Source organism: Peromyscus maniculatus, chromosome 4 (genome assembly GCF_049852395.1).
Source record: "Peromyscus maniculatus bairdii isolate BWxNUB_F1_BW_parent chromosome 4, HU_Pman_BW_mat_3.1, whole genome shotgun sequence".
Taxonomy (NCBI): Eukaryota; Metazoa; Chordata; class Mammalia; order Rodentia; family Cricetidae; genus Peromyscus; species Peromyscus maniculatus.
In genome coordinates, this window is record NC_134855.1 from 38,567,546 (window position 1) to 38,578,883 (window position 11,338).

At 43.7% G+C, this 11,338-nt stretch overlaps 1 protein-coding gene across 4 annotated transcripts in view; it reads right to left on the reverse strand.

Moving 5' to 3' along the window:
- Nucleotides 1-3,532, reverse strand: part of Itgb6 (integrin subunit beta 6) — a 131,484-nt gene extending 127,952 nt beyond the window's left edge. For 2 of the 4 annotated variants that reach the window (XM_006984630.4, XM_076569543.1), the window contains exon 1: nucleotides 3,255-3,532. The gene's annotated coding sequence lies outside the window, so the exon portion shown is untranslated. Of the gene's footprint in view, nucleotides 1-1,298; nucleotides 3,218-3,254 lie in introns of those variants that run through there. The other 2 variants (XM_076569548.1, XM_076569546.1) reach the window with 2 other exon arrangements.
- Nucleotides 3,533-11,338: the final 7,806 nt, after the last annotated feature.

Here is an 11,338-nt window from a genome sequence, read left to right on the forward strand (position 1 = left end):
CTTCCTGTTTATCTCCAGTCCTGAGTTCTCTTTGGACAGAATTAAGGAAGAGCTGGAGGTGTGGAAGACTGACAGGCTGGGAGGAGAGCAAATTCTTGGTCAAGACGTAGGCTATATTTACCTCATGAAGGAAGGATGGGAAAACACCATGGAAGGAACATAAGAGAGGAAACCGGAAGAGGAACTAGGAATGCCCAGATTTCAAATCATCTTCACACAGGCTGCGTGTCGGGGCCTGAATAGGTCCTTTGAAATCTATGTTGCAGGAATTGAACTTCGTAGTGTGGCGGTGTAAAAGATGGGTCTTCACGGTGTGATGATGACACAAGGCGTGCCTGTCATTTCTGAAAGAGTGGACTCCTTCTGGTCCCTCAGGAAAGGGCAAGTGGCCTCTCTTTCCCGTTCACCATTTCTTCTTTCCCACCATGGAATAACCCCACAAAGAAGCCATTACCAGCCTCTGGCCCCTTGACCTTGGATCTCTCATTCTTCACAACTGAATACCGAAATCTTTCTGTCTCTTCCAAATTTCCCAGCCTGTGATATTCTGTCAGAAGCACTGAAATGGACTAAACCTATTGGGGAATCTAGATTTGGGAATCTTATATTGGTGTGAGAACCGCTGGAGCAGTTCAAACAAGGGGAGAGTTCCCTGCTCTGTCATGGTCTTTTTGTTTGATTTTTTTTTTTTTTTTTTTTTTTGAGACAGGGTTTCTCTGTGTAGCTTTGTGCCTTTCCTGGAACTCGCTTTGGAGACCAGGTTGGCCTGCCTCTGCCCCCGAGTGCTGGGATTAAAGGCATGTGCCACCACCGTCTGGCCTTTTGTTCGATTTTATTTCCAGGACTGGGGCTGGAACCTAGGGTGTCTGTCACTTCTGATCAGCAAGTGCTCTCCTGCTGAATTCTATTCCAAGTCCCCTTAAAAACAAATTTGCCCAGGTTAGCCTCAAACTCACTCTGTAGGAAGGCAGACCTCAGCCTCCCAAGTAAGTGGGATAAACAGGCTCAGGCTCCTAGATCTGGGATCTGGTTGATGAATCCAGATGCGCTCCTCAGACGCTGGTGAGTTCTAGGAGGAAGGACAAACTGCTGTGACAGGGACAGCAGGAATAGGAGAGGAGAGGGCCCCTGCAGCCCCTGGCCAATGTGCATGGATAAGGCCTGCCTGGCAGGGGCTGGAGGCTAGGGACACAGAGCCTCAGACTTCCTGCGCAGACGCTTGGTGAAGCAGAGCTGTGTGTGGGTGAGCTTTGTTCTGTTCCACAAAAGATTCATTTTAATATCACACTGTGACATACCTGTGTACCTGCCGTGGGGCTCTCTAAAAAGGTAGGAGGATGTGAAGCACAGAGGTCATCGCGCACAGGACAAACAGTAGTTGAGAATGGCGGAGTAAGAAATTGAACGCCGGCAGCGTGAAGGGCAGTCAAGGGCTTTCTCTTGGGCACTCCCGACTGAAAATAGCAGTCTTGCCTGGCCTGACTGGTCTGGCAGGCTTGGCAAGGCTAACTGGGCACCGTGGCTAAGTGTGGGCATTGCCCATGTGAGCAACCTGAGTTGGTCCTCAGATGACCTTGATCTAAAATTAGCTCATTTTCAGAGTAGCAGCTTTGGGAGCATATTTTGTTTTCTGTAAAGAAAACGTGGTCATAGCAATACAGTTCCTGGTGGCTATTCCTCTAGATGACTACGGGATTCTGTGACTGGACATATACCTCTGGTTTCTGTAAAGTTATTAAAAAATTAATTTTTTTCCTTGAGTCAAAATACTTTGAACCTTTCATGTAACTTAGAAGAATCAAAATGTAACTTCTTCCCCCGGGGAACATGTCAAAGAAATGTCTGTTTGCATGTCTTAGTTGATTAGCATATCATTTACCTTTCTGCATATCACAATAAAAGCAAATTAGAATGCAAGGCTTCAAAGCAGAGAAGGAATATATCCCTTAAGAACTAGATTAAAAGGCAATTTTAATTTTGGGAGTCGCAAGGTGGTATCGAGGTTCTACTGGACTTGGATCCTCAGATATAAAATTCTTGCCATCAGATAATGCTCCAATCAGCACAGCTAGTGATAAGTTTGCTTTAGTATATGGTGTCTGGGGAAAATATTGAGATATTGCAAAAATATCATTTGACTTCTAATTTGAACTTCAGAGACTGCAGTTCACCCTGGGACCACAAGAGGGCAGAAGTCAGAGAGAAAAGGCTGCCCTGGAAGAGCGAGCTCAGAGAAGCCAGGAAGGCTCTTTTCTTTTTTTTTTTTCTCACTAAGGTACACAATTTTACTTAGGCAGACACTAATGCTTATATTGTGACCAAGTGACTTCATGTTTGGAATTCAGTATTAAAACTTGTATAAGCTGTGGTAGCTGTTCAGAATCTACAACAGCAGGGAAAAATCTATTACCCTCTAAACGAAATCTATATTCTGTCCATTTTAGACAGTTTGAGAGTCAGTACAATATAGTATGTCTGTGAGTCCTTAATCTTAGGGGATACATTATTTAGATGAATAACCCTCTCAGAGACACTGAATTTTTTTTAATGCAATTGGTCTTGCTCAGAGTTCTCACAGTGAATAGAATGGCACCAGGCATTCCAGGCACTCCCACAAATGTGCTCTTTGTAGATAGCTGGGATTGATAGTCTTTCTCTCTCTGTTTCTCCCGTGGTTTTCATGTGTTAGCTGAACATTAAAACACCATTGTATAATCCAGAGACACTCTGGTTAACTGGTCCTGTGTTATTTGCATGTCAGTGCCAACAGATACTTTTTTTCTCATTTAAATTCTCATTTGGTCATTCATTTTGTGCCTTTTGAAAATGCTAGAAAGAATCGATGAAGGCTAGTCTCATCACCCATTTAAAAAAATTCACAGTGACTTCAATCAGAAGCAAAGATCTTAAAATCTTCTTTAAAAGGATAAGACATGTTACCAAACATCAAGTGACTATAAATATATGAATTCCTGTCCTTTGTCTATTACAAATTTTTGAAGCAATTGATCAAAGCATGTATGGATCTAAGTGTAGAAAGGGTCCTAATAAAGCACACTGAGCTAATATGAATTTGCTCTTTTACAAATCTTGGGGTCATACTCAAGAGTTCCTAAGGGCTAAGAAAGTAGAAATGACATTATGGATCCCCAAAGCAGAGTTGGTCTGTAATGATCGATGGCCAGGCAAGAAACACTCAGCTCTAAAATTTGGGGTTGCATTTGTTAGCCATGCAGAAAACTTGGTCCACTTACCTCTCAAGGGAGACCCTCTAATCTCAGCAAGTGCTGACATGCGTTACTGTGCCCGTGAGCCAAGTCTTAGGCAGAAGCGCCATTGGTCCTTGTGGTGGTGAATAGAACTAAAACATTCTGTTGTCATCGTCCCTGAGAAAGCGCACTCATGTAAATATTTCTTCCCCCGGCATAATGAGACATCTCACGAAGGCATGTGGGTGTACACCACTATGTGGAGATGTTGCTGGTGAGTGACAGAGCGCCTGGCTGATTTACACAAACCCCCAAGTGTGCGTATGAGAATAGGTTAGGCTTAGATTGACGAGCAAATGTGGAGCCAGACTTCTGGCTGACAAATGGCAGAGCTATGCCAGCTCATCCGCTTCTCTGGAGGGAGACCAAAAGTGAACCAGGATCAAGTTCACTCTTAAAGGACACCCAAACTTAGTGGGTGGCTAGGTGGTAAAGCACATATAGACACGAACCCCCTAAAATAGAACTGGGAGAGTTCGTAGTTGAGCACATACCCAGGCCAGTGACAATGCTTGCAGAGCGAGCGTCCCTGGGCCCTGTGTGTATTTATAGCGGCATTCCTTCAGAAGGGTCCTGCTGTTTTTAAGATAGATCTATTTTATTGACAGCTTAGATTTAAACTCACTACTCTCTAAAAATGGCCTGTTTGGGTAAACCAGACCCTGAAAATAACAAGTGATGAGACTTGTGTTCATGGGTGCCAAGCAGTAAATGGGCCAGATTGGATTGGTTTTGGCCAGGCACAGCTGAGAACGGAAATGTCCAAACAGCGTTTGTCAGGCAGGGTGGGTTATTCCAACCCCTCTCTCTAGGCTAAAGTTGAAAGGTTGGGTCTCCAAGAAAGTGGCATGACATTAATAATAGACACTGTTTCCTGAGCCCCATGGCATGCCAAGAGCCCCACTCAAGCCTGTGCCTTGGTGCGTTTATTTCCCACCCTAACACCATGGGGCAGAGCACCTGGTCTTTGCTTTGTAAATTGATCCTGCCATTCAGAGACGTTAGTTGCCCTGTCCAGAGCTACACAGCACTGAGACTCGGGATTTAGACTTCATGACTCCGAAGCCCTTTGAGTCATGCTCTACTGCTGCTTGAACATGCAGTGGGCATGCGTATCAGGTTTAGTGGCTTGCAACCAGTGTGGGGCTTGAGGAATGTTGGAGCAAACACAGAAAGCTGAGAGAGCTGAGTTTGAATTCAGACCCCACTGGCTGAGGGATCTTAGAAAAATTCCTAGTGTCTGAGCTTACTCATCATCTTTCAGAGGTGTCGGGGTGGGTAGGGGTATGAGAAGACTTCTAAACTACCTTTCACATCTCTCTTGATTTCAGGAGCCTTTTATCGGCTTTTAATTTCCTGGAATTGAGGCACATACTTGGTCTTTTATGTGAACTCAGACGTGAGGAAACATTTTCATTTGAAATTCAAAACCTGATCTCAGTTTTACCACAGGAATGTTAGTCTTCTCTGTCAGGCTCACTTCGTGGGCGAGAGGCTCTGACACCGAGGACCTTTCATCTCCTAGGTAAAATCTCCACTTCATAGAGCGTGAGGTTCTGCACATAAGGGAGCCACAGAGAGTCCTGGAGGATGTGCTGAAACAGGAAAAAATTATCTGTGGTGGTTAATCTTTATTGTCACCATGACTGGATTTGGAATTACCCAGGAGAGACTCCTCCGGGCATGTATGTGAGGGTATTTCCAGAGGGGGTTAACCGGGGAGAGAAAATCCACTCTGAAAGTGGGTCGTAGCATTCCATGTTCTGAAGTCCTGGGCTGACTGAATAAAAGAGAAAAGAGACAACACAGGAGTGTCAGGATCCATCTCTTTCTGCTTCTTGACTTGTGCATGGAACATGACCGGATACTGCCACTCTTGATGCCACACTTGCCCAGCTGTGATGAATTGTACCCCCGGACTGAAACCCCTTCCTTCCAAGGAAAGCCATTGCTACCACAGGGCTGTTCAGTATCACCTCTCAGGGAAAGCACTGGATTTGCCCTTCATGTGAAGACGCTGCTCCGTACAAGGGCGTCAGAGAACCACATGTGTCCACAGTTCCTCTCATTTTGTGTGTTTCACTCGACTTCTGTAAATCATGGGCTTTATTTAGTGCAGCCTCTTTTTTGGTTTCGACATTAACGCACACTCTGCGGATGGGATAAGCTTCCTCTGAACATGGCCATCTGCTCTTGGTGTCCCAACTCCACCCACAGTCATTTGTGCACCCCCACCCCCACCCCAGTTGATGGAAACATATACATTGGCTCTCTTACCAAGACATGGGTCACCCCCTGCTCAGCATTCTTGAGGCTTAAATGACATGGACCATGCTGTTTGGGGGGTGCAATGACTGAACATTCCTTTGATGTTGGGCCTCATGACACTCACAGACTAAATCCAAGCATTTGCTATTTGACCAGATGCCAAATGTGCGGGCCTGGATATCTGTGAACTTACAGATAGCTGTATGCAAAAATAAGATCAAACCACCCAAGAAAATGTCTCCATACTGTTTTCGAAGGGATAGGTAAGGTAGAGTTTTGATTAATCATAAAGTTATTTGAACAAGATGTTTTAGCTCAGGTATGATACTTCAAAATTTCAAATAATCCTTTACAAAGTATCTTCTAGCAATTACTGTTGAAAGAAACGTCTTCAATTTCTTTCCAGTTGTTTTTAATATTTTTGTGGTTGTTACAAAATGGGATCAAGCAGAATATGTATTTTCAACTCGTATTTATTCATCTCACGTTACACAAATTTAACCTAAGTATCATTCTGTTAGGAATATATAGGGAGCTTAAACTCTCATTTCCTAAGAGTTCAGGTTCATCTCACTTGCTTTCCACTCTGTTGTTATTTTTCAAATTTCCTATAGCAAACTTCTATATGTGGGATTATTGGATCAAAGGAGACAAATAAATGCTCATTGTTATTAATATTCATTGGAATCCCTCTCCTAAGGAATTGCTCCATATTGTCCTGCAATCATTGTTGGGTAAGCTTGTCTTTACTATCTTCATTTTTATTACTAGGTGCTCGTATGCATGTGTGTGTGTGTGTGTGTGTGTGTGTGTGTGTGTGTGTGTGTGTGTGTGTGTGCATGCACATATTTTTTTCAATACCTGCTATCTACTGAAGGCACATCACAGCCTTAAGAACCAGAACATGCTTTAAATAGAAGGGCTGTGTAAAGTTCATCTTCTGAACTCTTCATACTGTACGGATGGCAAAGCCAGTAGTTTCTAGATGGCTGAACACTTAGAAAGACCAAAGTGCCCAAGTCTAACTATTGTCAGCAAGGAGCTTGGTCTTGCTTCTTTTGAGTCCGGGCTCCTTGTGTTCTCCCATACCACAGCAGTCCCTTGAATAACAACAGGGGGGGCAATCTAAGGAGCCTTCTTCTAAGCCAGGCTCAGAGACGGCCCATGTGTGTAAGGATGGAATAGACGAGCAAGTCTAGAGATGAAATGACCAGATGGGATGGTTTCCTTGAAAATCAAACACTTCAAAAGAGTTAACAGGTTTGATTATTTTATTCATACCTTTTTATTCTTCCATATGCATGTTAAAAAGTTTTTTTTTTCTTTTTTTAAGTACCTAAGAGTCGGAGTGTTTCAACTAAACTCAGATACACACGAGTAACTCCAGTTGGAAGTTGTTCATGTGTATCTGAAAGTAGACTGTGGCCTTTTTGACTTTAGCTTATTAAACACAAGGAAATCCATAGTTAAAATTCCACTCTTAACTCCTCAGCCAAGACAGGAATGGCCCCAGCCATAAAACATGACGGACATGCTTCAAGCCCAGCAATCTGTTGGAACTGTCAAGTGCGTCGTTCAAGTCACAGTAAATCAGGACTTCACCCTCATTTCTCAAAATGCAAGTTGGTTAAATGTGTATGTGTGTGTCCTTAATGGTGAGGAGACAGACAGATTTTGCCACAAGCTGAAGCAGGGTATGCAGGGAAGGACAAATACCTCCTAGCTGGGGCTGTTGGACATTCTCTGTGCATCTTGAAGATCACTCTTGGGAGAATGATTTGGCTGCTTCCTTATTTTCTGGGATGAAAGGGGGAAACCCAGTTTGGAGTCCACAGTCCTGTGAAAGGCAAGATCTGCTAGCTTTGCCCTCTCAGTGTGGCTATGGTCCAGAGGAGTCAGCACTTGTGGTCACCTGGAGAATTCTGGTGTTTGAATGGCTTTATGTGAGCTGACCAGGAGGTTGAAAAGTCCCAGCTGATAGAGCATGTGATTTATCCAATCCCCTGATGGATATTCAAAACAAATAAGCAGCAAGGCAGCAGCACCTGACAGGTATTTAATGTGTAAAGGTAAAGATACGGTTCAGAATGGAGCAGGAAGTATCAGGCCGACGTCATCAGTTTCTTCTTGCTATTTCAGAGAACTGAAGTGTTCTGTCGTCTGGAGGCTTGTACAGGAATGGGAAACTGCTTTGGTACAACTTCAGCACAGCCAAGATGGTGGTCTGGACTTGCCCTGCCTTTGAAAGGAAAAGATGGAGGATGCAGGATACATTTGTAGAGATGCCACATCTCCATGGGTCCCTTGCTTGGATTTTAATTTTAATTTGTAGAAAATCCTATTTAAAAAAAAAAAGTACTACACAGTAGCTTGGAAGCAGCTTCCATTTCAGAACCCTATAATGAGTTCTGTACTCCACCAGTGTATTTCCATAGCCATTTGCTTGAAAGTCCAGGCAATACATAAGTACACTGCTCATAGCTCTGCCTGAGGCTGAGCTCTTGTTTTGCTGGTGGCACCAGAGAAGAGCCATGCTGGGCGATCTGAGCTCCAGGCACTCCCCTGTCTAGTCTGCATGGCTCATCTCTGCCTGGAGTGTTTCTGTCACCTCCAAACACTGCATGCTGTGATAACATTCAATTCAAAGGTTCCTGCCTAATGTGACACTCTGAAATGTCTCTGAGAGGCAAGCTGAGTGGCTCAAATGGCTGTCACACCTAGCCTGTGCTAGGCAGCATGCAGAAATGGGGAGGAGCTGGCTGACCCTCATTTTGCTCCTCTCTCTGTGTCTGTGTGTCTGTGTCTGTGTGTCTGTGTCTGTGTGTCTGTGTCTGTGTGTCTGTGTCTGTGTGTCTGTCTCTGTCTCTCTGTCTCTCTCTGTCTCTCTCTGTCTCTCTCTGTCTCTCTCTCTCTCTCTCTCTCTCTCTCTCTCTCTCTCTCTCTCTCTCTCTCTCTCTCTCTCTCTCTCTCTCCCTGTACCAGTGGGTGGTCCCTTAGGTCTCCTACTACATTCCAAATTTCTAAAATGTTCTGAGAGGTGACTAGGCAACCAAATGTACACAGTCGCCTAACTCTGAAAAGGCTGTGCGGGCGTTTGCCCTCACATCCTGTTTTTGTTTTCTTTGAAGTCAAACTGAACACCGAAGAATTAATTTGTGAAGAGCTAAAACTTGGCTTTCCATAGAGAATTTTTCCCTCCCCCTCCCTCTTTCCCTTCTCTCTCCTTTCCCCCCTCTTCTCCCTCCTTCCCTCCCTCCCTCCCTCCCTCCCTCCCTCCCTCCCTCCCTCCCTCCCTCCCTTCCTTTTCCCACAACCCCTGTGCTTTTGAAGCTTTAATAACCCATCAGAGTCAGCCAAAGATTTTAAGCAGACACTTACAAACACATTTATAAATCGTATGCTTATGCCACTGTATCAATATGATAATTAAACAGAAAAAGATGGAACACTGTTATGTGTTTTCTCCATTTTTGTTCTGCTGTCATAGTAAGGTTGCACGCTTGCTTTATAGGGTATGGGTGGAACTTAATATCTGTCACTTGAAAGCTTGGCTTAGCACTTTGTGATCTGAGTCACCCTTGAGTTAAGTTCTGTTTATTTTTATACCTGGGTTCTGTGGCTCCTCTAGCTAGAAGCTGTGCTACAGAGAAAACACAGCAAGGGCACTGTCTGGACTAGATCATCATTCTTTTTTTTTTTTTTTTTTTTTTTTTTTTTCAGTCTCATCTACTGGTTTCACAAAGGGTCTATTGAAAGTTCCTAATAAATTTCCATCTGCCTCGGTGTCAATCAAATGCTGTTCGGCCCTAATGAAAGACTGCTTCTCATGGATCAAACCCATGAAACATGACAAGGTAGAAAAGTCAAGCTGAGGCACCATTTTCCCCCACATCGAAGCAACAGTAGACAGGTGAATAGAGATATATTGAAAGCCCCCTGAAATTATACACTTAGAACATATTTAAGTAGTTTAGAAAATCCCGCTCCCCAGCTTTTCAAATATCTAAGTATTAGAATCTTATTGAAAATAGATTTTTTTCTCACATAATATATCCTGATTATAGTCTCCCCCCACTTCCCAGTTTCTCCTCCCCTCCGCTCACATCTAGAGCCAGTCTGTTTCTGTCTCTCATTAGAAAATAAACAGGCTTCTAAGGGAGAAAAAAAATGAAACAATACAAAAACTACCACATTGGAGTTGGATAAGACAAACAGAAAGAAAAGAGCCCAAGAGAAGGCACAAGAATCAGAGACCCACTCGTTTGCACACACTGGAGTCCCATGATAACCCTAAATTGGAAGCCATAATATGAGTACAGAGGACCTGCTGCAGACCTATGCAGGCCCTGTACACGCTGCTTTGGTCTCTGTGAGTTCATATGAGCTTTGATTATGTTGATTTAGAGCGCCTTGTTTTCTTGGTCGCTTCCATCCTGACTCTTACACTCTTCCCTCCAACTCTTCCATAGGGAGAGATGTGATAGAGACAGCTCATTAAAGGCTGAGTGTTTCAAAGTGTCTTATTCGCTGCATGATGCCCGGCTGTGGGTCTCTGTATTTATTCCCACCTGCTGCAGGAGGAAATGTCTCTGATGATGGCTGAGCAAGGCACTGATCTGTGAGTATAGAAGAATGTCATTAGGAGTCATTTTCTTGCTATGTGTTTTGCGGGGGATTGTTTGTTTTTTTAGACCAGTAGAACTTGATTTTACCCTAGGTCTCTGGGCTATCTGTTCTCAGGTTTTTGTTCACCCAAACAGTGTCTGGTGTGGGTTCCATCTCCTGAAGAGGGTCTTAGGTCAAGTCAGATATTGGTTGGCTACCCCACAAGTTTTGTGCCACCCTTGCCCTAGCGTATCTTGCAACCAGGATACTATTGTAGATCAAAGGATTTGTGCCTGACTTGATGTTTACATTTATCTTTTGGGGTTTATGTTTTTCTTTGGTACCATGCAGAGTACCTTCCTGTACTGAAGGGACTAGAGTGTAGGAGTAAAGGCTCTTCATTGGCATCAGCTCCACTTCATGTTCAGTGAGCTGTACAGGTGTCGTCTTTAGCAATGGGACCTTGCCATCGGTTTGTGGAGGGCAACCTATAGTCTTGGCTACAGACTGGGTTGTTTGGGGGTTCCCATGGGACCCCTTTGGCCAACAACTCAATTAGTTGTAACTCAATTCCAGCACTGGAAGTTTCATTTCGTGGCAAGAAATGGACAGCTGGGATTCTGTCTCCCCCGTTATTTGGCGATTTCATTTATAGCTCCTTCATATACACATATATTTTAGGCAACTTCTATATTAGTTTTCCATACTACCCCTCAAATACTTTTCTTCTTAGCTTCCCACCTTCCTGTCCTCATCCCCCTCTCCCCTCCCCTTCCCCACTTGCTACTCCTGTTCCAGCTCTCTATCCATCCATAACTATCTATTCTATTTCCCTTTCCTAACAATATCTGTCTGTAACCCCTAGGCCTTTGCTTTATACCTAACCTCTGTGATTCTATGGATCCAATAGCTTGGATATTGACTTAACAGCTAATATCCACATATAAGCAAATACATACAATATTTGTCTTTTGGGGTCTGGGGTACCTCACTCAGGGTGATTTTATATTTAGTTCCATTCATTTACCATGATTTCATATTATTTTAACAAGCTGGGTAAAACTCCATTGTATAAATGTATCACTTTTTTTTTTTTTTATTCATTGTCGGGTGTTCTGTGTTTTGTGAGCCAGCTAAAGAAAGTGGTCACTTGAAGATGAAATTTTAAGGCCTGTGGAGCATCAGGGAAGCCCAGC